The sequence below is a fragment of the Periplaneta americana genome, chromosome 9, assembly GCF_040183065.1.
Source record: "Periplaneta americana isolate PAMFEO1 chromosome 9, P.americana_PAMFEO1_priV1, whole genome shotgun sequence".
NCBI lineage: Eukaryota > Metazoa > Arthropoda > Insecta > Blattodea > Blattidae > Periplaneta > Periplaneta americana.
In genome coordinates this window covers 136,965,397-136,992,099 of record NC_091125.1, presented here as the reverse complement: position 1 = coordinate 136,992,099, position 26,703 = coordinate 136,965,397, and the positions used below count along the sequence as shown (strand labels likewise).

General features: G+C 35.3%; 1 protein-coding gene across 2 annotated transcripts in view; it reads left to right on the top strand.

Moving 5' to 3' along the window:
- LOC138706543 (serine-rich adhesin for platelets-like) overlaps positions 1-26,703 on the top strand; it is a 274,777-nt gene that overhangs the window by 86,902 nt on the left and 161,172 nt on the right. Inside the window, exon 1 of one of the 2 annotated variants that reach the window (XM_069835968.1) lies at positions 12,741-12,984. The exons of the other annotated variant lie outside the window; for it this stretch is intronic. The gene's annotated coding sequence lies outside the window, so the exon portion shown is untranslated. Of the gene's footprint in view, positions 1-12,740; positions 12,985-26,703 lie in introns of those variants that run through there. 2 annotated transcript variants of the gene reach the window in all.

The window sequence follows — 26,703 nt, the reverse complement described above, 5'->3', positions numbered from 1 at the left end:
CTTGAGGGACTTCCTCCCAAGAGCTGAGACAATGGCATCATCCCCTTGTCGACCATATGTGGTACCCCCTCCCTCGTAACCACTTCCCAACTCGAAACATCGGCAAGCCAGATGCACCCTGCATGTGACCATTGGTTTATGACTGCGCCCTAACGACTGATGAAGTTGGAGAAGGGTGTTGGTAGCGGATTTTAACAAGCATCCACATCCTGACTAGATCTTAAGTGTAACGTATGTGGATCTTAACAACAGTCCTTCGAAATTTTTCCATAGTTTCCACAGAAAATGGTAGAATTGAACATTTTGCCTAAAATTCGGGGAAAGCTCATGGTTTGGAAAATGGCAAACCGGTTTGGGCCAGACAAAATAAGTAAATAAAACTGCATCAATAACCACTGTATATAATAATAATAATAATAATAATAATAATAATAATAATAATAATAATAATAATAATAATAATGATTTGTTTTCCATATAACATCAATTACATCTTTGGGGGACAAAGGCTAATTGGGATTTCCCGGTTTCTGATCGGGTCTGAAACCCTGATAGAACTGATATTTAGCCCTAACTCTAGCGGTGAATTTCGGTTAAGTCCGGAGGGGCTAATTACTCAAATCCACTCTCTTCAGCTCCACGCTGTGGCTCCCTGGGATCTTTTAAGATGCGAAAGAGAAAGTGGTGTGCGGAAAGCAACAGGAAATTACCGCATTTATCCTTCCCAAGAAAAATTGCAGACAATTGCCTACTGAATGATGCACTGGAAGGAATGATGACTCCCCAAATGTAGTACACCTTCAACTCACCCTACATTACTGTAGAAGGCCGTTGCCCGTATGGGATTCCAAGTTTTTCATATTCATATTTCATTTGAAGCGTCCACTGCAAGAATGATGGATGTCATTTGGAATACATTTTTCAGGAGAAGCAATTGAAAGTTTGAAATGCTTAGTGCTCAAAGCTTAACTGTGATTTTCCTGTTATTACTGTGCAATGACTATCAGTGTTAATGCCATGTAACTCTGTATGTACATTCTATATGTCTTAAGGTATGCATTGCCAGTCTTGGTTTATTTTCGACAAGAAAGTGACATCCGTCATTCTTGCAGTGGACTCTTCATATATAAATAAAAAAAGCATTATGACCATCAGTGGTAAAAATCCAATAACAGCTAAAATAATTCTGTGGCCGGGAGGAAAAAAATATATACTTTTTAGGAGAGAAGTAGTAAGATCAAAATTGGTGTAAATTATAGAGCTCTTTGTTTATATTTCTTGATATTATTTGTATATCTTTCTTCTAAAATAGGTAATATTGTTCATTTAACATTTTTTTATTATTTAAAAAGAAATAGCCGCACTTAAGCCAATGGACATAACACATTACCAAAAGCTATACAAAAATACACACCTCGGATATAGGTGTAGAATTATAGGGCGTCCAAAGAAGAGATAGAATGACCAATTATCTGAACAGTAAAATGTTAACAAATGGAGATACCTCGACAAATATAATTTGGAGGTGGAACGGGAAAAAGTAGGCCCAATCATCATTGATAATAATTTATTAAACGTCCACCGCTATGGGTCAGTAGATAGGGTGTGCGCTTCCTAACCAAGCGGTCCGTATTTCGATTCGCGATGTGAACGGAGATTTAGCTCCACTATACAAGACTAGGCCGCCATGTGAGTGTCTAATCTTGGTTCAACGAAAGACGAAAATATCTCAACGATGCAGTGTCTCGCGAAGACGAAAAAGAAGAAGAATAGGTTAAAACACAAAAAAATTAGAATGTGCGAGAAACTTTGTGTCATCTTCACGAATCCATTTATTTTATATCATTGTTATGTCTTTTACTAATTGTGTCCTGATTTTAATGTGTTGGCTTACTTTAAATTTCCATCTCGTAAACACATTATTATGAATATACAGTGCGATCGAAAAATCTCTCCGCAGTGCTTGTGTAGTCGAGAATCCACTAGGCAGAGAATTCAAGTGGCAGCACTGGCCACTAAGCATATGATGGACTGGGAGTGTGAGGTTGTCTAACCAGAATGATTGGGGGAGTGCCAACTTTCTACAAGGTTGTCTTCTAGGATTACTAGAATAGAAAGAGCTGCGGAGGGACTTTTCGATCGCACTGTATAAATACATAGAATACAATAGAATGAACAGCCTACGTTTCTTACGGATCTGTTATATTAATTTCAACTGATATAATAAGGCTCACGGATCAAGAACATTAAATAAAAATATGTTTTATGTAGTATTCTTTATTGTCTCAATTCGAGAACGAATGTTGCGGAGAATCGATGTCGAAGCCTCCTAACTTGCATTCACCTAGTTTGCGAGAGTGAATTCTAGTTTTAAAATTAATAAATTAATGAGATGTATGAAAGTGTAAAGAGAATCCCACCTGGTATTTTTCGCGCATCGCCATAAACTAGAAATGAAATCAAGTTATTGCTCTGCTGAATAGAGCGTGGCCCTCACCAGAAATCACCCCCCACGCGTTGTAAACCACAAAAGGAAAAGTGTGGCAGCTTTCACTCAGGGAAATCGATCGTGCTAGGCGTCGAACTGGTGGCCTTCCTCTATGAAGCAGTGCTACGTAAGTCTCCGGCAATGTGATTGTAGGTCACTGGTCTTCATTTTAGTTGTTAATTTAATGACGCTATTTAATTGCAGAGACTGCTTAATACCAATAGGTTTAATACTGTATGGTGTTGGTGGGAGTACAATGATGACGTCGGTGAGTCTGCTGATAATGGCCGTAATGCTGAAGATTGTGAGTGGTGATAGGCCTACTAATAAATAATGTTGATGCTAGAGGTGGTATTGATGATATTTGCTTATGGTTACGGTGATGACGATGGTGAAAGTGGATATAATGGTGAAGTTTTGATTGTGATGGTAATAATGCTAATGCTGGACATGGACTTCGTTCCATAATGCCTGACAGGCGACGTAAACATTGGCGGCAGAGGAGAAATATAATTGCTCTTCAACCAATGACATGACAGAGGTCTTCTTCCACGCTTGTCTTGAAGTTGGGCGAGGGTACGTTGGAAGGGTGACTTTGGTTAACAGGGACAGAACGGACTGTAAAGGTCCACACCTTTTTTTTTTATTGAAGAACATGCTCCATTATATGCTCCAACATATGTTTTTAGGGGTTTCCCTTTCCTACAATAAATATACATTTAGATTTGTATTGGCGAATACGCCTAATTTAGTCTATTTTGCCTATTTACATTGATCATACCTAAACAAGATACAGAATTATTACAATTACATATGGCTTAACCTAAAAAAAGAAAAGAAGTATATATACACGATAATATATTACAATTGTGAGTATTTTAAAACAAATAGTTAAGGCGAAGTATAACATATTTACATTTTATAATAAAGTTGTGTAAGTTATAGGCATCCAACAAGGAAAACTCAATGCGTAGAAACCAGCGGGCGTGACTGTCTCGCGCAGATGACGTATGCTCCCGTTCCCAGCATACTCTCACGCCTACTGCAGGGGAGTAAGATGGGTATAGCATGCGCGCCGCGAGGAGTTCGAGCTGAGTTTGCTTGTAGGATACCTATAAAAATAATTGGATTCCACAATTATTCAAAGTATATTGAATTGATGAAAGTGATGAATGGTTGAAGATGCAATTTTATAAGCTGATATTTGGTAGGTGGCCAACTTGCTGTCTTTGAAATGCTGTTTCTTAGAATTTCTCTTTGTTTCCTTAATATTGTGCATTCATATAGCAAGTGGGCGGCCGGGTAGCTCAGTTGGTAGAGCAGCTGGCTATGGACTGGAAGGTCCGGGGTTCGATCCCAGGTGGTGACAGGATTTTTTCTCGTTGCCAAACTTTCAGAACGGCCCCTATAGCCTCCTATAAAACTGAGTACCGGGTCTTTCCCGGGGGATAAAAGGCGGTCAGAGCGTGGTGCCGACCACACCACCTCATTCTAGTGCCGAGGCCATGGAAAGCATGGGGTTCTACCTCCATGCCCCCCAAGTGCCTTCATGGCATGTTACGGGGATGCCTTTACCTTTACCATATAGCAAGTGATCTATAGTTTGACTTCCACTATTACAAGGACATGTTGCACTTTCCAGTAACTTGAATCGATGGAGGTAGGCTCTAGTCATCCCGTGTCCTGTCACCATTGACGTGAAGATGGCTGTAATATTTAATTCCATCTTAAGCCTCTCTTTTACATTAGAGAAGTAGGATTTTGTTATCGCTGCCTTTGTAGTGTCGTCCCATTCTTTTTGCCATTTTAGTTTTCCTTCTTTTTCTACCTTTTGAATTATACTTTTTGGAATTCTGTCAAAGCATACTACTGCGTCCTTGGTTTGTGCCGCTGCCTTCGCTAGTCGATCCGCAAATTCATTACCGTATATTCCAACGTGAGTCTTGATCCAGAAGAATTGTATAGTCCAGTTTACCTTCTCCAAAATTAAGACTTTCTTCCTGATGTCTTCTATAAGATATTTGTGGTTGTATTTTTCCTTTAAGGATTCTACTGTTATTGTAGGTGTTGGTGCTGATGGTGATGGTGATGGAAATGAGATGATAACGATGATTGTGGTGGTGTTGTAGTTTGCAAAGATAAACCGTTGGAGATGGCTATGATGGCATGTACGCTGCTGGCTATGATAGAGATCAGCAGGGGAAACAAAATACATATTGAACCGCAACATCGGCAAAAAAACATAATAGGATCTGCAGGGGTTCGTACCTAGGTGTATTAGTAATTGCCTGGCTTAGCCCTGTTTGAAGAATACGGGATGTGGATCCAGTAAACGTTCAGAAACAAGAGTAAGCTAAATTTCATAACAAGGAACTTCCTAATTTGTATTCATGTCTTTGACACCACATTCAAGTCATTATGTTTACGATGGGTTGGATATGCTTTGGGATTGGGGACAGGGGAAGTGTGCGTATTATTTTAGCGGGGGAGGATTTTTACGACTCCATGAAATCCTTCGCAAACTCAATTGTGCAAGTCGTTTCATAACGCTCACTGTATTACAGGGAAAAAAACGTGTGCAGAAGTCAGTTTGTTAACATCACTGTTGTCATCATCATCATCATCATCATCCTTCATGAATTAGGCCTCTGTAGAGCTGTTTCGGTCCCATCTAGCAGTCATCTAAAAGGTCTTCCTGGTCGACGATGTCCTCTATGTTTATACTGCATCATAATTTTTGGGATTCTTGAATTTTTCATTCTTCTTACATGATCTAGCCAATTGAATTTGTATCTGCTGATTTTTTCTTCTACTGACTCTACTTCTAATTGTTCTAAAATTTCTTCATTCCTTTTTCGGTCTACAAGAGTATATCCTGCTGTCCTCCTGAAAAATTTCATTTCCGTTGCTTTGATTCTGTTCATGTCTTTTTTTCTTTAATGTCCAAATCTCGCTTCCGTATAAAAGGGAGGGTAATGCTAGTGTATTATATATTTTTATTCTTGTAGATTTTTGTATTAATTTATCTTTTAATGTATTGTTTATTATTCCTAGAATTTGTGTAAATTTGGTAATTTTCTTGTTCACATCTTTTTCATTTTGATAAGATATTTCACAACCCAGATAATTGAAATTTTGTACTTGTTCCAGGCATTGGTTATTGTGTATTATCTTACTTCTGACTGGGTCTTGTCCCAAAAATGCCATTACTGTTGTCATCATGATCATCACTAACTTCTTCTTCTTCTTCTTCTTTTCTTCTTCCTCCTCCTCCTCCTCCTTCTCCTCCTCTTCCTCACCTTCACCTCTTCGGATTGGACTCTGTGTTCAATTGCGGTTCCATTTGTGGGATCTACAGTAGACCCTCGATTCGCCGTAATGAAGAGGAGGGTAGCAACGGATAGTCGAAAAAGATATAATTCGTTCTGTTTGTTCTTACCTTATTTTTATGTTCTTTTAAAGAAGTCTGTCACTTTCCTCTGAACTTTAATATCATCATTTTTTTTCTGATCTTCATTCTAATTGTCCGAAGTAAAACGTTGTCCAGATATTAAGTATTTCTTCTTGCTCCAAAAACTTCATTAGGGTTTCCGCTGATTCAAGTGCAGTTTGTAGTGGACCATGCGATTCAGACACAGTTGGATAATCCGAAGATCGGTTAATCGAGAGACGGATACTCGAGGTTCTTCTGTATACCTTCTTCCTTCACTCCATGTTGTTTTTCCCTCACTATGGTGGGCCCGGACTGGTCCACTAGCTGAATTTTTACCACACAATTTCTTCTCTTCACAGATTCCGTACTATCAATGGCATGACGCTTAGACCACGCTGTCACGTCTTAGGATACTTTTTTCATTAATTCATAGTGTTCTACCCAAAGGCAGGTGTTTCACTGCAAACCCAGTATTTTACAATCTTTCCTATTTTCTGCCTTCCCCTTATTCTCCGCATATGATCCGTATATCTTAATGTCGTCTGTCATCTGATATCTTCTTCTGATCCGAACTCTTCTCCCGTTCACCATTCTTTCCAGAGCATTTTTCAATAGACAGCTTCTTCTCAACCATTGACCCAGCCAATTCCTTTTGCTCTTTCTGATCAGTAGGGCTAGGATTTTGATGACCTATAAATCATGAAAAAATGTCCTAAAAACAATGCATTTATGACCTAAAACTTAAAAAAAAAATGCCCTTAAAAATGCTCTAAAAATTGATCTTACGTAATTGGCTTAGTAGGAAAAGAGGTTTTGTACTAATTAATATTTAGACTAGTAATTAAATTAAATTTTACATAATTTTTTTAAGTAGTACATTTTAATTAATTATTTTACCTGGTGTAGTTTTCATGTATGATCGTTCACCTCTGCTTCGGCATGTACACGTGAGTCAGCTGTCGGCTGGTCGGTCTTGGCCCTTCATGGGCTGTAGCGCCATGGATTTACTTTACTTTTAGTTTCCGTGTAGTCTACCACAAGGCCATTCTTATCCAGAACTAACAGGTATAGAGGAGTCTATATTGAAGGGGTGGTTGGACTGATCCAGTACATGGGGTTTACTACGTTAAAATGGCGATATCGGTAAATCTTACGCACTTTATTCTGTATTTTTCGTTATATTATGTGTAAAAATTGTAATTTTTGTAGTACTGAAAGAAAAATAAATACAAATTTTTAGCGTGTTTGATACCAAGAATGTTGATTTCGGTATGACTTCCTCTGACTATGTTCAGCGTTATTTCCGAAATTATTGCTTGGGTATTTTTCATATTCAGTATCAATGAAACAGTTCATAAGCGAATAATGCGCGTCATATTATATAAGACTATTTACTAAAATTAAGTGGTCTGAATTCGAAAACAAAAGAGCAAAATAATTTATTTACAGTGAAGATTAACATATACGGTGAAACCCGCCTTTGCGGTCACTTCATTTAAACGGCCACCTGGCCAAAAGGCCAATTTTCTCTGGAACCAATTGGATTTGCCATAAGATCAATACAAATTGTCTCTTTATTTAGCGGCCACCTCATGCTTCGGCCAGCGGCCGGTGTCTGTTTGGATTGGAACCTGACTATAACAATCACTGTCCAACAAAAAAATTTTTCACGGATACTGTCTGACCTATTTTTTCGACGGTTAGAGGACAGATAGCAATATCACGAGGACAATAACTAAGTGTACAACAGTACACCCTCCATATCTTGGGGTTAGTTGGTTACTGTTTTATGACTCTTTTGTCACTTTCCACTCCGACCCTGCACAGCTATAAATTCTTACTCGTTTTTAAAGGATTGAAACACGGACGTTTTCTGTCGAAAATGTCACAATATATTTTAGGTCAGTAGTTAACCATTCGAATTTTTTTTAAATCGTTTTTTCTCCTCTTTCCATCTTTTTCTATTGGACCAGCTTTTACGAATTTTTCTTCTTTTCATTCAGTTGATTCAGAGGAACTTTGACTTTAGTTTTAAAAAGAAATCATGTCTAACAATAAATCTAGAGAGGTATTAAGTTTAGAGGTGAGACGAAAAATGATTGAAGAAAGTGAGAAAGGAACATCTGCGAGAAAATTGCAGAAATATTCAAATGTGGAAGGATACAAATACATGGTATAATTAAGATGAAATATTAAAAGAATGGAAGGAAAATATGTACGGTGGCCAAAAAAGAAGAGAGAATCTGTTTTTAGTAATGTAATGTGAATGTGTGGGAGGGCGAAGAAATTGAGTTTTGAAAAGGTTAGTTGCAAGAATGGAAGAGGCTGACATTAATATGCACGATTGTTGTACGCGCACAGTACTAAAAAGTCAATGAAAATCAGCACTTTAATCCTGATTCATAAAAAACCGCAACCTTAATCAAGCGGCCACCTTATAAAACGGCCATTTTACAAGGTAACTTCCGATGACCGCTTTAGACAGGTTTCACTGTACTTATATCGAGCTGAATTGGATCTCTTCCTCTTCGCGACTTTGTCAATGTCCAATTGAAGAACATTCAGTCTGAAAGCAGCAACCAAGTCAAAATGACAGGCTCGCATGAATAAGTTCAGCCAAACACATAAAGTAAACGTCTTACAAATAAATGCAGTTCAGGGAAATCCTCGTCTGATAAGCATATGTATAAATCAAGACCTGCCTCACTCCGACACCTGATTAATGTGTTGTTTTGTTCTTTTAGGCCTATTAGTTATAATTGCAGAGGTTCCGTAGCCTCTGCCGGGTTGAACGACACACAGTCGCTAGAAATAATAATAGTTTTATTTTCCCTGGCAGAGTTAAGACCATCAGGCCTTCTCTTCCACTCAACCAGGATCAAAGCACATACAGGAAAATATATACCGGTATAGGCTAAAAGTATTAACTTTAAAATAATGATAATAAAAAGTTAAATAAAAAAAGATTGAATACATATGAATATAATCACAAACAGGAAAATACCTTCCTTTATACTTATTTATGACTTTTAAGGAACCCGGAAATTCATTGCCGCCCTCACATAAGCCCGCCATCGGTCCCTATCCTGAGCAAGATAAATCCAGTCTCTATCATTATATCCCACCTCCATCAAATTCATTTTAATATCCTCCCATCTACGTCTCGGCCTCTCCAAAGGTCTTATTCCCTCCGGCCTCCCAACTAATACTCTATATGCATTTCTGGATTCGCACATACGTCCTACATGTCCTGCCCATCTCAAACGTCTGGATTTAATATTCCTAATTATGTCAGGTGAAGAATACAATGTGTGCAGTTCTGCGTTGTGTAACTTTCTCCATTCTCCCTTTTTAGCCCCAAATGTTTTCCTAAGAACCTTATTCTCAAACACCCTTAATCTCTGTTCCTCTCTCAAAGTGAGTCCAAGTTTTACAACCATACAGAACAGCCAGTAGTATAATTATTTTATAAATTCTAACTTTCAGATTTTTTGACAGCAGACTAGATGACAAAAGCTTCTCAACCGAATAATAGCAGGCATTTCTCGTATTTTTGTACCTTCCTGTATACAAGTATTAACTCAAAAAAAAAATTAATACATAAGAAAATAATCACACAACTGAAGGAATAGTACAATTAGTATAATCAGTGTGGGTTACATTGAAACAATGTCAATTACCTAGATATTAATGTTAATGGAAAATACAAAGTAATGACTATATTAAAAAAGTAATTATAACAATAAAAAATTATACCTCCAAAAAACTTAAACATTTGTTCTATTTTAAACAAAAAAAAATTAATACAATTTTGCTTCCTTTTCGAGATAAAAATTGAATTAGGAATTTGCAAAAAGGCCCAAGTCCATATTTTTTGCAAATTGAGTTTATACCCGTTTCTGGCTCTCCATACACTCTTACTGGACTACTTCTCATTGAACCAAGTCCTATATAATGTATACATTTAATTTGTGTATCTACATATTTGGACTGTCATACATCCAGATCCATACAAAAAGTTTTTTGTTGTTTTCTTAAAATTTACTTTTTCGGACTTGGTCCCTTTTGCAAATTCCTGATTCAGTTGTTCTTTTATGAAATATTTCATAGCTTATTTTAGGAAGTCATTGATTTAATTCCCAATATACTCAGTCAGTTTAAGAGACCAGTGTATTACGATAATAAATTGTTGAAAGAATTATAGTTTTGTCCTTCTTATTACATTGGAAAAAGTCTCTTATTGCCAAGCAACGCTGTACCTTAATGTTGCCTTCATGATTCATTCCATTCGCAACAATGAATCAACATTAAATTTTGGCGTTGTTTCGCGAAACCGATGGCGAAAAGCAAAAAGCATTCATTTCAACTATAATGTAATACGTGAACGATTATTATGTCCAATCCAATTCATTCCATTCTCAACAATGAATCCGGGATTTATGTTTAGTTTTGCTTGATAATCGAATATTATCCTCACCGGAGTCCATTTAATTCCCAACGATATCAATATACGATGAAACCAACGTTAGAGTTTTGCGTTGCTTGGCAATTGGATTTAAACTTCTATGTCCTTCATTCAATTCCGACAATATCAACATTTTACGTTTACGGTTACTTGACAACCGGTGATTATCTCCAATGCTGTAGATTCAATTCCTAAGAATATAAACAATTTTCATGATATTGAAGATAATCTCTGCTAAGCAATGCTAAACCTTAATGTTTGCTTAATTGTTAGGAATTTAATGAACGACATTTCTGTATAATCTCTGATTGTTAAGCAACACTAAACGTTCATGTTGACTTAAGGCTGGTTCACAATAAACCGGGAACTAGAACGGAAATATTCTTAAAATAAATGTATTTAAATATGAGCATTCACAATTAAGTATTGTGAATGCTCACATTTAAATACACGTATTTTAACATTATTTCCGTTCTCGTTCTTGTTGTCGTTTCAGTTCCCGGTTTATTGTGAACCGGTCTTTAGTTGTTGGGAATTTAATGAGCCACATTATGATATAATCTCTGATTGTTAAACAACACTAAATGTTCATATTAGCTTCATTGTTGGGAATTTAATGAACGACATTTCGGTATAATCTATGATTGTTAAGCAACACTAAACGTTAATGTTGACTTAATTGTTGGAAATTTAATGAGCCACATTATGATATAATCTCTGATTGCTAAGCAACATTAAACGTTAATGTTGACTTAATTGTTGGAAATTTAATGAGCCACATTATGATATAATCTCTGATTGTTAAGCAACACTAAACGTTAATGTTGACTTAATTGTTGCAAATTTAATGAGCCACATTATGATATCATCTCTGATTGTTAAGCAACACTAAACGTTAATGTTGACTTAATTGTTGGAAATTTAATGAGCCACATTATGATATAATCTCTGATTGTTAAGCAACATTAAACGTTAATGTTGACTTAACTGTTGCAAATTTAATGAGCCACATTATGATATAATCTCTGATTGTTAAGCAACACTAAACGTTAATGTTGACTTAATTGTTGGAAATTTAATGAACCACATTATGATATAATCTCTGATTGTTAAGCAACATTAAACGTTAATGTTGACTTAATTGTTGGAAATTTAATGAGCCACATTATGATATAATCTCTGATTGTTAAGCAACACTAAACGTTAATGTTGACTTAATTGTTGGGAATTTAATGAAAGACATTTCGATATAATCTCTGATTGTTAAGCAACACTAAACGTTAATGTTGGCTTCATTGCAGGGAATTTAATGAACGACATTTCGATATAATCTCTGATTGTTAAGCAACACTAAACGTTAATGTTGGCTTCATTGCTGGGAATTTAATGAAAGACATTTCGATATAATCTCTGATTGTTAAGCAACACTAAACGTTAATGTTGGCTTCATTGCTGGGAATTTAATGAACGACATTTCGAGATAATCTGTGATTGCTAAGCAACGCTAAATGTTAATGTTGACTTAATTGTTGGGAATTTAATGAACGACATTTCGAGATAATCTCTGATTGTTAAGCAACACTGAATGTTAATGTTGACTTAATTGTTGGGAATTTAATGAAAGACATTTCGTTATAATCTCTGATTGTTAAGCAACACTAAACGTTAATGTTGGCTTCATTGCTGGGAATTTAATGAACGACATTTCGATATAATCTCTGATTGTTAAGCAACACTAAACGTTAATGTTGGCTTCATTGCTGGGAATTTAATGAACGACATTTCGAGATAATCTGTGATTGCTAAGCAACGCTAAACGTTAATATTGGCTTCATTGTTGGGAATTGAGTATGTCGCATTGGAGATACCCGATTTCCAAGTAACGCTGGGAATGCATCAATGAGATTGGAATCTCTATTGCCACTAAACTTCAAATTTCATTGTGGACTTTATTATTGGGAAATAAGTCAACTGTATTGAGAGGAAAAAATCTCTGTTGCCAAGATAGGCTTGACGTAAGTGTCGGCTTTATTGTAGAGACTTGAATGAACCGCGACTGAGATAATCTACGGTTGCTAAGCAACGCGCAACCTCGAGGTTCCCACAGTAAAACTCACCGTGATTTCCCCTCCTTTCCATACACAACGGCGTGCTAACGTCTCCGGAACAAAACTTGAAACGTGTCAAATATTTTTGTTTCGATTCTGTTTTTGGTGTTGTGCCATACCGGACATGGTCATTACCACCTGATGATAATGAGAACTAGCGAGCTGTAACACTTTGTCTTATCACCAGACTGTCCCTCCTCCTCTTCTCCTCCCCCCTCCCTCATTATGACGTAGTACGTGCAGTACGACTGGTTGGAGGAGAGAGAATTTTTACTGCACAGTGGTTTCGAGGAACTTGCGTTGATAGATTCTTTCCAGTCACTTCGTTCTCTCATTCAGCGCTTGGGTTGTGTGTGTGTTTGTGTCTTTTTTTTTTAATTCATTTTTAAAGTGGCGACACAGTTGGTTATTGTTATTTTTAATTAAGTGACGGTGTTTCTAGTGATGTGAGTGTGGTGTTGGTTACAGTTTTTGCGACACCGATGATACGGTAGGTACACGCAAGCTCGTTAAGTGCTGACATTTGCAAGTTTCCAATCTATTACATAACCTCTAAGTTTTTACGCAACTTTTTTTTAAATGGATTTATTCAACCGTTGAGTACTAACGTGTTTCATTAGAAGTGATTTATGTTGAGTAGTTCTTAATTATAGGCTTCTTATCTGCACCGGTTCGTTGATATAAGTAAAGATGAACGATTTTGTGGAACATATTCTTGTTTTAGTAGTACGGAGATCGTTCTTCGCAAATTCTGAATAGAAAAATAGTAGTACACACGTTTTGTGATCGTTTTTTTTTTGTCGTTGTTGGCAGTGATGAACGATTTTAGATCGGCGCATGTGCAGAAAGTACACATTATACACCTTCCTACCTGTTGATCTGATGCAATCAGCTGTTCGTGAATAATACAGTAGAGCGACGTAGGTTATGTGTGCAGAAGCTAATTTCGGCGCGTGTGTAAATTTGCACAAACATTTAGCAAAATGCATGCTATAAAATATGGTATTAACAAGTAATAATATTTATAATACAATAATGCGTGTACTGTGTTTAGTGATGAAGTTATAGCGTGCATATTAAATTATTCCATGCCAATTGAAAGTTATTTGTGATAAATTCAACTTCAGAACTCTGAATTAAATATTAACGAATCTAATGCTTTTTAGTAAAACACAGATCTGCCTGGCTAATAGTGGCTGTCTTGCACAGATAAGGTTCTCTCTACTTTAAAAATTATTGTATTACAGGTTGGGGTGGAACTTATAAAACCAACCTATATCCGTTAATTTTACTGCAGAAAAAAGTATTAAAATTTGTTTAAAAAAAGCAGAAAGATTACTAAACTGAATTGTTGTTTAAACATTTCAAAATTTTCAACATTAAACAAATTTATTATTTTATTTTATTAAAATATTTTCACAGAAATGTTAATAACTTTGAAAGATATATACATAAATATAGAATGAAAAATACGAATTCTCTGCGTTTGTCTGAACCAAAATGTAAAACCAATGCAGCTTTTATCACAGCATGAGTCAAGGTCCCAGATTATTAAACAGATTTTATTCTAATATTATTTTAACCACGAATTCTCTCCAAATTAAGAAAAAAAATAAACAAATTTGTATTGGATTTATAGTTTGGGTTTAAACATATTAAATACTTCTTAATCTGTATTCACTCTCAATTTTAATTTTATTTTTGTCTGTAATCCCCTCCTGAGCACGAGTCTTACTCATTCAGAAGTGGGCTAGTTTATCTTATATTGTATTTATTAACTTGTATTCATTTCAAGCTTACTAGCAGTAAAATAAATAAATAAATAAATAAATAAATAAATAAATAAATAAATAAATAAATAAATAAATAAATAAATAAATACATAAATAAATAAATAATATTAATTATATACTATTATCATAATCATTCAGAACTCCAGACTAGGTGGTTCGTTTCTCCACACAAAATAAAATAAATCTTCAAACGTTTTAAAGGTCTTTCTAGTTGCCTCTTTTGATCATTTCAAAATGTTAAAGGGATTGTGTTGTTCATTTTAAATCTAAGTATATTCACTATGTTGTAACCATTAAAGTTTGCTTCTTTAAAGCCGAAAATTTTAATCGGACAATCACACGTTGACGGAACATAAATTATATTGTATTGCTCAGTTCAATGTTGTACTGTAAGTCCCCTCTCGGCTGTGTTAAATCAGATACTAGTTATTAAAATAGCATTTAAGCGCCAACATTGAAGTGTAGAATTATGTACATAATTGTTTCGGGTATCGTTTCGGTATTTTTCTTGTATTTTAACGTAATAAAAAAATATAAAATTCAGTTTTTTATTTAGCAATTTTTAAGTTAAAATTATAGTCACCTACATTTTCCGGGTGTTCTAGCGGACACGGACTTTCCCGCAATTTTGCGTCTCCGTTCATTTGGGGGTGAGGCCTTCCAAATAGTCATAATATTACCACAGCTTGAGGTGATGAGAGTACTAGGAGCAATAGACTGTGCCGGTACTATTTCGCATTGTCTGTGATGAGGCGATAGTAGCGATCCTAGTGGTTAGCAACAATCTATGGATGCATATTCCCTACGTATTGAACTTCGTGACTGTACTAGACTGATATTACTTACACTGCTGCAAACTTTCCCTTTACATTGAAGCGATATGATAAGATAACGAAACAATAGGAGGAATTAGATTAGCATGTATTTTTAAAACACAGACGGGAAGTATTTTCCCTGGACCAAAAATACAATGATACGAATGGAGTGTCTTCTGTTGAAAATTTTCCCTTTACATTAAAGCAAAGTGATACGAGAATTAAACAATGCTAGAATTAGATTAGCATGTGTTTTGAAAACACAAAGAGGTAGTATTTCCCTGGACCAAAAATAGGTTAAAGGTTGGTAATATTGTGATACGAGTAATATTGTGAAAGTTCTTATTGACAATTTATTACAATTTTAATGAGCGAGAGAAGGAGCGGTTTCATGCATAAATTTATCCCTGAACATTCCCTTAATACGTTAACGGAAAAAAACCGATCTTCCTCTCGCTCAGTAAAATTGTAATAAACTCTCAAAAAGAACTGTAACAATATTACCAACTTTTACCGTACAATATAAATGGAGTTTCTTGTTTGCACTCCTACAAACTTTTTAAGCCTACGTTGAAGCAACATGACACAAGAATTAAAGAATGCTAGAATTAGCATAGCATGTATTTTGAAAAAACAAAAAACAAAAAAAGGAAGTATTTTCAATGGACCAAAAATGCGATACACTGCTGCAAAATTTTTCTTTACATTGAAGCAACGTGATATGAAAATTGAACAAGTTGGAATTTAGATTAGCATGCATTTTGTAAATACAAAGAAGGGAGTATTTTCCCTGAACCGGAAATACATCATCGTCATCATCATCATCATCATCATCATCATCCAATTCAAGCACTAGATCTAGTGGTCTGTTGCGGTTTCAATGGTCTCATGCCATCTTTTTAATGGTACGATTGTTGTCCAGAAGGGCGGTAATATAGCGCTGCCTTTGGCCATCTTTCTGTTGGCATTCTCTCGACATGCTATTTCGAATTAACTCTATAGATCTGAAGAAAATTTAATATATGTTGGACGTTCAATTCTTCCAAAATTTCTGTATTTCGTTTTCTATCCCAAAGTGTGTATCGCGCCGTTTTTTCTCATGAATTTCATTTCGTTGGTAGTTATACCAGGACGAATATTCGTCCTGGTTATACGTTGAATATCTTTTTTTTTTTTGTCAAAGTCCAGGCTTCTGATCCATAGACTAAAGTAGGTCGTGCTAAAATGTTGTACATCTTTCATCTTGAATGTTTCTGTACTGAATTAGATCACAGGTTCTATTGGCCACGTCAGAAGATGATCTCCATAAGTCAAAAATACAATACACATTGAATAAATTTCAGCATACCTCGTACTGAGAAAATACAGTACGATTCTTACGCTTGTCTATTGTTGGTAAGCCTGATTCTCATATTTTATGTATCAGAAATCCAGAAGTGCGTGTGCGCAAGGGTTCCCATTTTTCCGTCTACCATTAAAAAACAATGTTGGTTTTAAAAAGATCCCATAAAGATGATGTAATGCATATTGGGGGATGGCACTAAAAATTTAAAGCATTATTTTTCCTAGAAACTGATAAATATTTTACTTGTTGGGCTTCATAGACATTAGCACTTCGAATATGACTCGTGAACCTGTGTGAAAAGAGGTTGAGAGAAGTTTGTATCGTAATATGAAGACGTTCATGCCGCCGTTCACAGGGTTTGAATTCGCGAACTTTGAACAAGGAGTCAAGAGTGACGTTCTTTTAATGTGAAATAATTGTACTTCATATACAAGAGAGACAAATTCCAAATTAACCTCGCCGACCGTTATTGCAGAGCAAATATTTTGAAATTATTTTTAAACGGTGAATATAAAATCAAGGCTAACATCTGTAATAATAATAATAATAATAATAATAATGATGATGATGATGATGATGATGATGATGATGATGATGATGATGATAATAATAATAATAATAATGGTAATAATAATAATAATAATAGTTTTGTATTATATTATTATTATTATTATTATTATTATTATTATTATTATTATTATTATTATTATTATTATTAGGGCCTATTAGGTTATTTTTAGTAGGTTATTTTACGACGCTTTATCAACATGTTTGGTTATTTTAGCGTCTGAATGAGATGAAGGTGATAATGCCGGTGAAATGAGTGCGGGGTCCAGCACCGAAAGTTACCCTGCATTTGCTCATATTGGATTGAGGGAAAACCTCGGAAAAACCTCATCCAGGTAACTTGCCCCAACCGGGAATCGAATCTGTGCCACCTGGTTTCGCAGCCAGACGCGCTAGCCGTTACTCCACAGGTGTGGACTATTATTATTATTATTATTATTATTATTATTATTATTATTATTTGAAATTATTTTAAAATGGAACCAAATCTACACATCAGGCATCAAAATAACCAGTGCTCTAACATTAAATACCTTACTCTATGCCGATGATGAAGTCATAATTTCCAATTCAGAGGATAATTTACAAAGAGGATTGTATACATTAAATGAAATATTAAAAGATTTTGGGATGGAAATTTCAGCACAAAAATCAAAAGTAATGGCATTTTTAGGACAAGACCCAGTGAGAAGTAAGATAATACACAATAACCAATGCCTCGAACAAGTGCAAAATTTCAATTATCTGGGTTGTGAAATATCTTATCAAAATGAAAAATATGTGAACAAGAAAATTACCAAATTTACACAAATTCTAGGAATAATAAACAATACATTAAAAGCTAAATTAGTACAAAAATCTACAAGAATAAAAATATATAATACACTAGCATTACCCACCCTTCTATACGGAAGCGAGATTTGGACATTAAAGAAAAAAGACATGAACAGAATCAAAGCAACGGAAATGAAATTTTTCAGGAGAACAGCAGGATATACTCTTTTAGACCGAAAAAGGAATGAAGAAATTTTAGAACAATTAGAAGCAGAGTCAGTAGAAGAAAAAATCACCAGATACAAATTCAATTGGCTAGATCATGTAAGAAGAATGGAAAATTCAAGAATCCCAAAAATTATGATGCAATATAAACCTAGAGGACATCGTCGACCAGGAAGACCGTTAAGAAGACTGCTAGATGGGGCCGAAACAGGTCTACAGAGGCCTAATTCGTGAAGGATGATGATGATGATGATGATTATTATTATTATTATTATTATTATTATTATTATTATTATTATTATTATTAAGATTTTTTCAGATAAATGATTGTGTTACCAAGTTCCTCTTGGAAATAGTAATGAAATGGTCTGCCCATAGTGACGCAAAGTTTCCCCATTAAACTAGGATGCACGTTCTTCATTCAGTCCTCTTCCCGCCGTTTCATTCTTCCCCTCCGTCAGGAGGAGATGTTCTGAAATCATCACTGACTGTATTCCTAATGTAATATCAACAGAGTTACGTAAGTAGAAAAAAATGTCAAAACAGCTCAAAGTAACATGAATGAAAAATAACGGAGTTTCACTTAGATTGCCGGGAAAGACTTTCTGATAGCAAACACCACGCGGAAATTAAATTGTGTCCGCTGTCGAGTAGGGCCCGTTAATGGGAAAATAGTTGGAAAGCAATTATTTCGGTATGTTCTATAGTTGTATACATGTATTGTATGAAAGACGTGTTCCAACTTTAGTTGTATGAAGTTGTGAAAATGTTTTCCACAATGCTTTATTCAGTAGAAATCGTCTAGATTAATTTACGATTTTCCAATAATAATTTATGAAATATACCGGCCTGTCAAAGCTAAATATGAAATACAAGTTGTACGTATTGATATTTCTTCTTCTTCTTCTTCTTCTTCTTCTTCCTTTTATTGATTATGGATATCAACCTGTTTCCGCCACAGTTCTATTTTTAAACCAATTGATTACTCATGCGAGCTTTTGTTTACTGATTTTAATGTTTTGAAAATTAAACAGATTTATTATATTGCCTTATTAATCTTCACACATAAAAACCGTAATAAATTCAAATTGTATCATCATAAATATGGAACTAAAAGATCCGATTTTATACGACTAGAGGAACCAAAGTGTTTCACAAGCACAGCTCTGAGCCATGGTACCTACTTTGGTCCAAGGTTATACAATAAAATAATTGATAAATACCCACATTTGGAAAATTTTAGTATCAGGAATTTCAAAAATAGCGTTAGGTATTTAATTTTTAAAAAATATATATTGATTTAATATGTATACGTATTTGTATGACTTAAATGGTTAAAATTGAAATTGTATTTTTAAATTTAATTTATTCCTGTAAATTTTTTTTCTTGTCCCAGTTTGTGTCAAAAAATTGTCTTTGTGTTTAGATATCTCCCTGAGCACGAGTTTTTTACTCCTTCAGGGAAGAACTAAGATTATATTTCTCTCAATGTTATTTTATTAATAATAAACAACAATAAACAACAATAATTGGTCTTCGTATAGGTCTTTCTTACTTTTAGTCTATGTGCCATTACGTGTGTTTTTCAGTATTCTATTAATTACTGTTCGGCATATGGTCTGATAACTATATTAAAATTTAAATTCTGTGTTCTTGCATTGTGGTGATTATTAGGCTACTTATGGCTTTTAAGGAACCCGGAGGTTCATTGCCGCCCTCACATAAGCTCGCTATCGGTCCTTATCCTGAGCTAGATTAATCTAGTCCCTACCATCATATCCCACCTTCCTCAAATCCATTTTAATATTATACTCCTATCTACGTCTCGGCCTCCCCAAAGGTCTTTTTTCCTCCGGCCTCCCAACTAATACACTATATGCATTTCTTGATCCGTCCATACGTGCTACATGTCCTGCTCATCTCAAATGTCTGGATTTAATGTTCTTAATCATGTTAGGTGAAGAATTACAATGTGTGCAGTTCTGGGTTGTGTAACTTTCTCCATTATCCTGTAACTTTATCCCTCTTAGCCCCAAATATTTTCCTAAGCACCTTATTCTTGAACACTCTTAACCTCTGTTCCTCTCTCGAAGTGAGAGTCCAAGTTTCACAACCATACAGAACAACCGGTAATATAACTGTTTTATAAATTCTAACTGTAAGATTTTGTTAGAGTGGTGTTTATTTGCTATCTAAATTAAATCCAGACAACGTACTGAGAAATTTTGATAAAAATGAATCCGCAAAAAAAAAAAAAAAAAAAAGAACGTACAGTACATTCTCTATATTCTACAAAATTGAAACTTGTGTGCATTTTCACACCGTTTGGATGAATGTTTCTAAGCTCACTCTTACATTAAAAAATGATCGTAATTCTGACACCAGTTTAGAGCAGTTAGCTGGAGTAGATGTGAGATTGTGAAATGAAGAGTATTACTTGCTAATTTTTCACATAAGCCTGTGTGTAACACCTTTAATATTTAATACAGTACGCTGTAACACTGTTGATAATTTGTACGTTTACCTTTTCATACGAAGTCTAGGGAAAGTAGTATGATGCTGCAAAACGTAGAGTTCCAAATTTGAACAGGAATATACTCTAAACAAATAAACAAATGACAAATAAATAAATAAATAAATAAATAAATAAATAAATAAATAGATAGATAGACAGACAGACAGACAGACAGATAGATATAGATATATAGATATATAGATAGATAGATAGATAGATAGATAGATAGATAGATAGATAGATAGATAGGGATATAGATAGATAGGGATATAGATAGATGGATATAGATAGATGGATATAGATAGATGGATATAGATAGATGGATATAGATATAGATAGATAGATAGAGATATAGATGGATAGGGATATAGATAGATGGATATAGATATAGATAGATAGATAGATAGATAGATAGATAGATAGATAGATAGATAGATAGATATAGATAGATAGATAGATATAGATAGATAGATAGATATAGATAGATAGATAGATATAGATAGATAGATAGATAGATAGATGGAGATAGATAGATGTAGATAGATAGATAGATGGATGGATGGATGGATGGATGGATGGATGGATAGGGATATAGATAGATGGATATAGATAGATGGAGATAGATAGATAGATAGATAGATAGATAGATAGATAGATAGATAGATAGATAGATAGATAGATAGATAGATAGATAGATAGATAGATGGATAGGGATATAGATAGATGGAGATAGATAGATAGATAGATAGATAGATAGATAGATAGATAGATAGATAGATAGATAGATAGATAGATAGATAGATAGATAGATAGATAGATAGATAGATAGATAGATAGATAGATAGATAGATAGATAGATAGATAGATAGATAGATAGATAGATAGATAGATAGATAGATAGATAGATAGATAGATAGATAGATAGATAGATAGATAGATAGATAGATAGATAGATAGATAGATAGATAGATAGATAGATAGATAGATATAGATAGATAGATAGATAGATAGATAGATAGATAGATAGATAGATAGATAGATAGATAGATAGATAGATAGATAGATATAGATAGATAGATATAGATAGATAGATAGATATAGATAGATAGATAGATAGATATAGATAGATAGATAGATATAGATAGATAGATAGATAGATAGATAGATATAGATAGATAGATAGATAGATATAGATAGATAGATAGATAGATATAGATAGATAGATAGATAGATAGATAGATAGATATAGATAGATAGATAGATAGATAGATAGATAGATAGATAGATAGATAGATAGATAGATAGATAGATAGATAGATAGATAGATAGATAGATAGATAGATAGATAGATAGATAGATAGATTTAATTAATTAATACATATTTCCTTCACCCTCATGGCCTACAACATTCGTAAAGAAAGACTGGTAATACTTATTTACAATTTCAAGAAGAGCCATAATAATTACAGTGTCATCTATTCTAACTACACTTACATAGAAACAACGAAATAAGTTAAATATTAATTTTTATTATAAACAATTAAATTTAAGAAGGTTTAGACTTAACTAAATATATAATTATGCATAACAGTACTATGTAGCCTATGTTTTGGTAATATACTTGAAGCTGAGGAAATTGATTTTGTTTGATTATTTCTGATTTGATAATTAGGTTATGGTATGATTCATTGATTTGTGTGGACACACCACAATTTCCAGTGCCTTATAAATGCTTACGTTGTGTATCAAACAGGAAAAAAAAAAAAAAGGTGAATCATTAGAGATAAAACAAAAATGATAATATGAAATAAGCCATATTGCAGTGACATATGTCTCTGGTCAGTTAAAATTAATGATATTCAAAACTACATTATTGATTTGTTGGTACTTGAGCAAAATATTTGTCGTGTTTAACTAACCCTCGTTTTTGCCGCATCATATAGGTAGACTAGCAGTACGTTTCCATTGTTTTAAGTAGAATGACTACATCTTTGGTATAAGTATTGTTCTGTGAGTGATTGTCAGTAACAATGTAATTCGGCTCTTGCACGCAGCATACGCCTACCTGCTGAACTGTTGCCATCAGCTGTTCGCGATGCTTCTCAAGGAAGTGACCAATTTAGTAATTTCAGAGTTAGGTTTAATTCTTGTTGTCACAGCAGCTATTAGATGGTTAATTTTCTTTTCGGTTAGACTGCTGTGACGGCAATTAGAGAATCTTATTATAATTGTAAAACACGTCTTCTGTGTTTTAATTCTGTTTAATGGTGTTCAAAGTGGTGTGCGACATTGCAAGGTTTTTACACCATCGTGACAATGCATTTCACTGCATAAGATACACAATTAGCGTAATTACAGGGGCATCATTTCAGTTTTTGCATGGGGAGGACAATATTTTTAGGGAAGATTGATAAGGTATATCGTGTGACATACTCCCTTCCTATTTTCTCTTAAATGAACTATTTTACATACTGTAAATCTGGGTAAACTTGACCATAAGAGAAAAAGGCTTTAAATCATGATACCAAAATACACTGAATATATTGTAACTTTAAAATTCAAAACAATAATGTAGTTTTATTCTCACACCAATAATAATCACTCTCTACAATTTAATTCTACTCCCATCAACAATGGGATTTCCACTCCACACAGTAACACAGTATTCGCTATTGCACTCCACCGACGACAATGACAATTTGCTTGGATTATTGAGAACAACAATGAACTGTTAATCTTAACTAATATTCACAAAGCACTATTTACAAATCAGAACTGTCAGTTCTCAGTTCACAGCTCGTTTGCCTTGGCTAGTTCTTCTAGCTCAGTCACTCGAGTTCACAGTATCTCGAACCCCAGACCTTCAGAGACAATCCGCTGAACTTCGAACTCAGGTCCCCCAACTGCGGTCCACTGCACTCAAACTCAGGACTTCCGGCTCCACAGTTACGGACACAACTCAAGTCGAACTTCGGTCTCAAAGCTGGCTTCACTGCTACACTAGTCTGGCTGGCTTGCTGTTCACTGACTATAACAACACTACTACTGTTCACTCGCGTCTCTTCTTTTTATAACCAAACCATAGTTTCTGGAGAGTACGATCTCCCGAACAATCGACAGATGCCTAGAAGATTTCCAAGGATGTCAGGATGGCATTCTCGAATAATCTGGATATCTCCCCTCTCTGCCGCGGTCGCTCTCTCTCCTCTCCCCCCTCCTTTCTACGCCACAGCACATGCCACAGGAAGCAGATGCGCGCGCACTTGCGCAGAACCACGGCCGACCTTGTAATCCTTCTGCCGGTCGTGAGATCGTATCCCAGCTCTGTCACAATATTTTTGAAGTTCTGGCTACGGACTGAAAGGTCAGGAGTTCGGTTCCAGTTGGTGACAGGATTTTTCTCGTTGCCAAACTTTCAGAACGGCCCCGAGGTTCACTCAGCCTCCTATAAAATTGAGTACCGGGTCTTTCTCGGGGGTAAAAGGCGGTCAGAGAGTGGTGCCGACCACATCACCTGATTCTAGTGCCGAGGTCATGGATAGCATGGGGCTCTACCTCCATGCCCCCCAAGTGCCTTCATGGCATGTTACAGGGATATCTTTACCTTTTTCTTTATTACTTTTCTCTATTTAGTAAATATTTTTTATTAATCAAGTCACAAATAGGACTGATATCATTGTTTAATTTTTTGTTTTATGGTTAAGTTTACCTCACTTCACAGTACAATACATTGAATTTTCAGTTTCCAATCATAGGCATAGTTTTGAATTTCTTATGCTCCTTACATGTAGGCATACTTGCTGTTAATATGACGTAGGAACGAACAAATTAACAGGCAGTTTTATTGATAAAGAAATTTTAATTTCAGTTAACAAAAAAAAAAATTGTACTTTTACTGAGAATAGGTAACAATCACTAATGTAGCAAAGAATAACGCCTTGATTTCATCAAGGGAAGTCATTAATTCACGCGTCTTTTAACACTTAGAAGCCGGAAGACTTATATCACTATTGCACGCAAATGTCTAACTCTTAACTAGGGGTTCGTATACCTGCACAATCGGTTAAATTCGTGTTTGGCTCGTCAACCGAGCGCTTTAAGGCGCACAAGATATATCCGGCCAGCATATCGTGCCTAAGATCGCAGGTTCGCTTCAATTGAGCCTGTGGTAAAGGATGGGGAGGGCCCATGTAAAACAATCGGTGTATTGGTACGCATGGAAGCTGACGGGGTTTCAGTTGACTGCAGTTGAAATGATTTTGCTCCTTTAAGAAAAAGAAAAACATTAGAGCCCGGACGAGAAGTTATGGCACCAGCGCGAGGGACGTATTTTAGTTCGTTTGCTTGGACTCGCCCTCACACTCAACTGGAGGGGTGTTGGGTTAGTTGGTTATTAGCATTCCGAGTGTTCAGATCGTTCTGCTACTACCGCTATTGCTAATACTGAAAACATTGTCCTTCTGAGCGCCCTCATTATGGCATTGTCTAAGGTGTGAAATCATAGAGTAGTTCATAGTCAAGGACATGAAATAGCATACAATGTATGGAAATTCATGTCAGAAGAGGCTGTAAATGGAATACCAATTCCATTGAAAAGCGTGTGTGCAAGAGTACTGGCTGCCACTAGTATTTCAAAGCGAACCTTGGCAAGAATCAGGAAAGAAGGGAAAAATATTGAGACAGGAACAGCAGATTCTTTCTCCAGTCCGGAAAAATCACAGCCGAAGAAGAAGATTGTTGCAGCTGTAGACAGTTTTGATGAGGAAGTCCTAAGAAGACTCATCTATAATTTCTACGCTACGCATAAGCAGAGGTCGACTCTGCAATCGCTTCTTCCAAGAATGGTTATCAGTGTATGATTATGTGAAGAAAGTAGAGAACAATTACATTGAAAGTGAGCACGTGATGGACAGGATTTTGGAGAACATTTCCATAAACTTAGGGACATCTGATTCCAGCACAGATCAGTCGTCTGATTCGGATGGAGAATAAGAATATATAAACATGGAATAGCGGGCGTAATTCCATTAGGTACCTTCGGACTCTTGAGTAGGAAAGTTGTGTTACTAAGGTAAGACGAATGTTTTTAGAAAGAGATGAAACGCATATGCCTGCCGCTCTGAGCTTGAGAACCGTAACCCAAACAACCCCCACTCCTCTACCCTGCTGGCCGGCAATTTAAAACTTCGCGCAGGTTGGTGCCATAACATCTCGTCTCACCTCTACAAAAAATATTTTAATCAAGTGCAGTGTCCTCAATGTTACAAATTTAAGAATATCCACGTATTTTATATATATTATACTAAGTACGTAATGACCTTAATAATAGCTGGCATGGCTAAGGGTTAATTCTTAAGCGTTTATGAAGATAAATATTTTACTTTAATGTATTAAGAGTTTAGTTCTCACATTTTTTTCTTCAGTAGCATTACTCAGTTATTAACCTTTTAAAATCCTAAACTCCTCTGGCCGTAAACCAATAATGATTCTCACTTTCCTCGAAATTTGTTTTTTTTTTTTTTTTTTTTTTTTTTTTTCGTGCCTTCTAAAGAAATGAAACGTGTACTTCGATTCGTGTTGTGTACTCGTACGTATGGCGACCTTGATTTCACTGTGTGGTGTTATGAGGGATATCAATCTCTTCATATACAGGATGAACCGTAAGCAATGTCATTAATTTTAGTGGATTATTCTTTGAGCTTCAAATACTTGGGGTATACTATAAGCAGTAACATGGGGTGCAGCCAGGAAATCAAAATGAGGATAGCAATGGCTTTTAATAGAAAAAGGAGCATCTTCTGCGGAACTCTGGAAAAAGAATTGAGGAAGAGACTAGTAAAATGCTTTGTGTGGAGTGTGGCAGTGTCTGGTGGACATTACGACGAAATGAAGAGAAACGAATAGACGCATTCGAAATGTGGATATGGAAAAGAATGGAACGTGTGAAGTGGACAGACAGAATAAGAAATGAAACTGTGTTGGAAAGAGTGAGTGAAGAAAGAATGATGCTGAAACTGATTAGAAAGAGAAAAAGGAATTGGTTGGGACATTGGCTGAGAAGAAACTGGCTACTGAAGGATGCACTGAAAGGAATGGTGAACGGGAGAAGAGTTCGGGGCAGAAGAAGATATCAGATGATAGACGAAATTAAGATACGTGAATCATATGAGGGGAC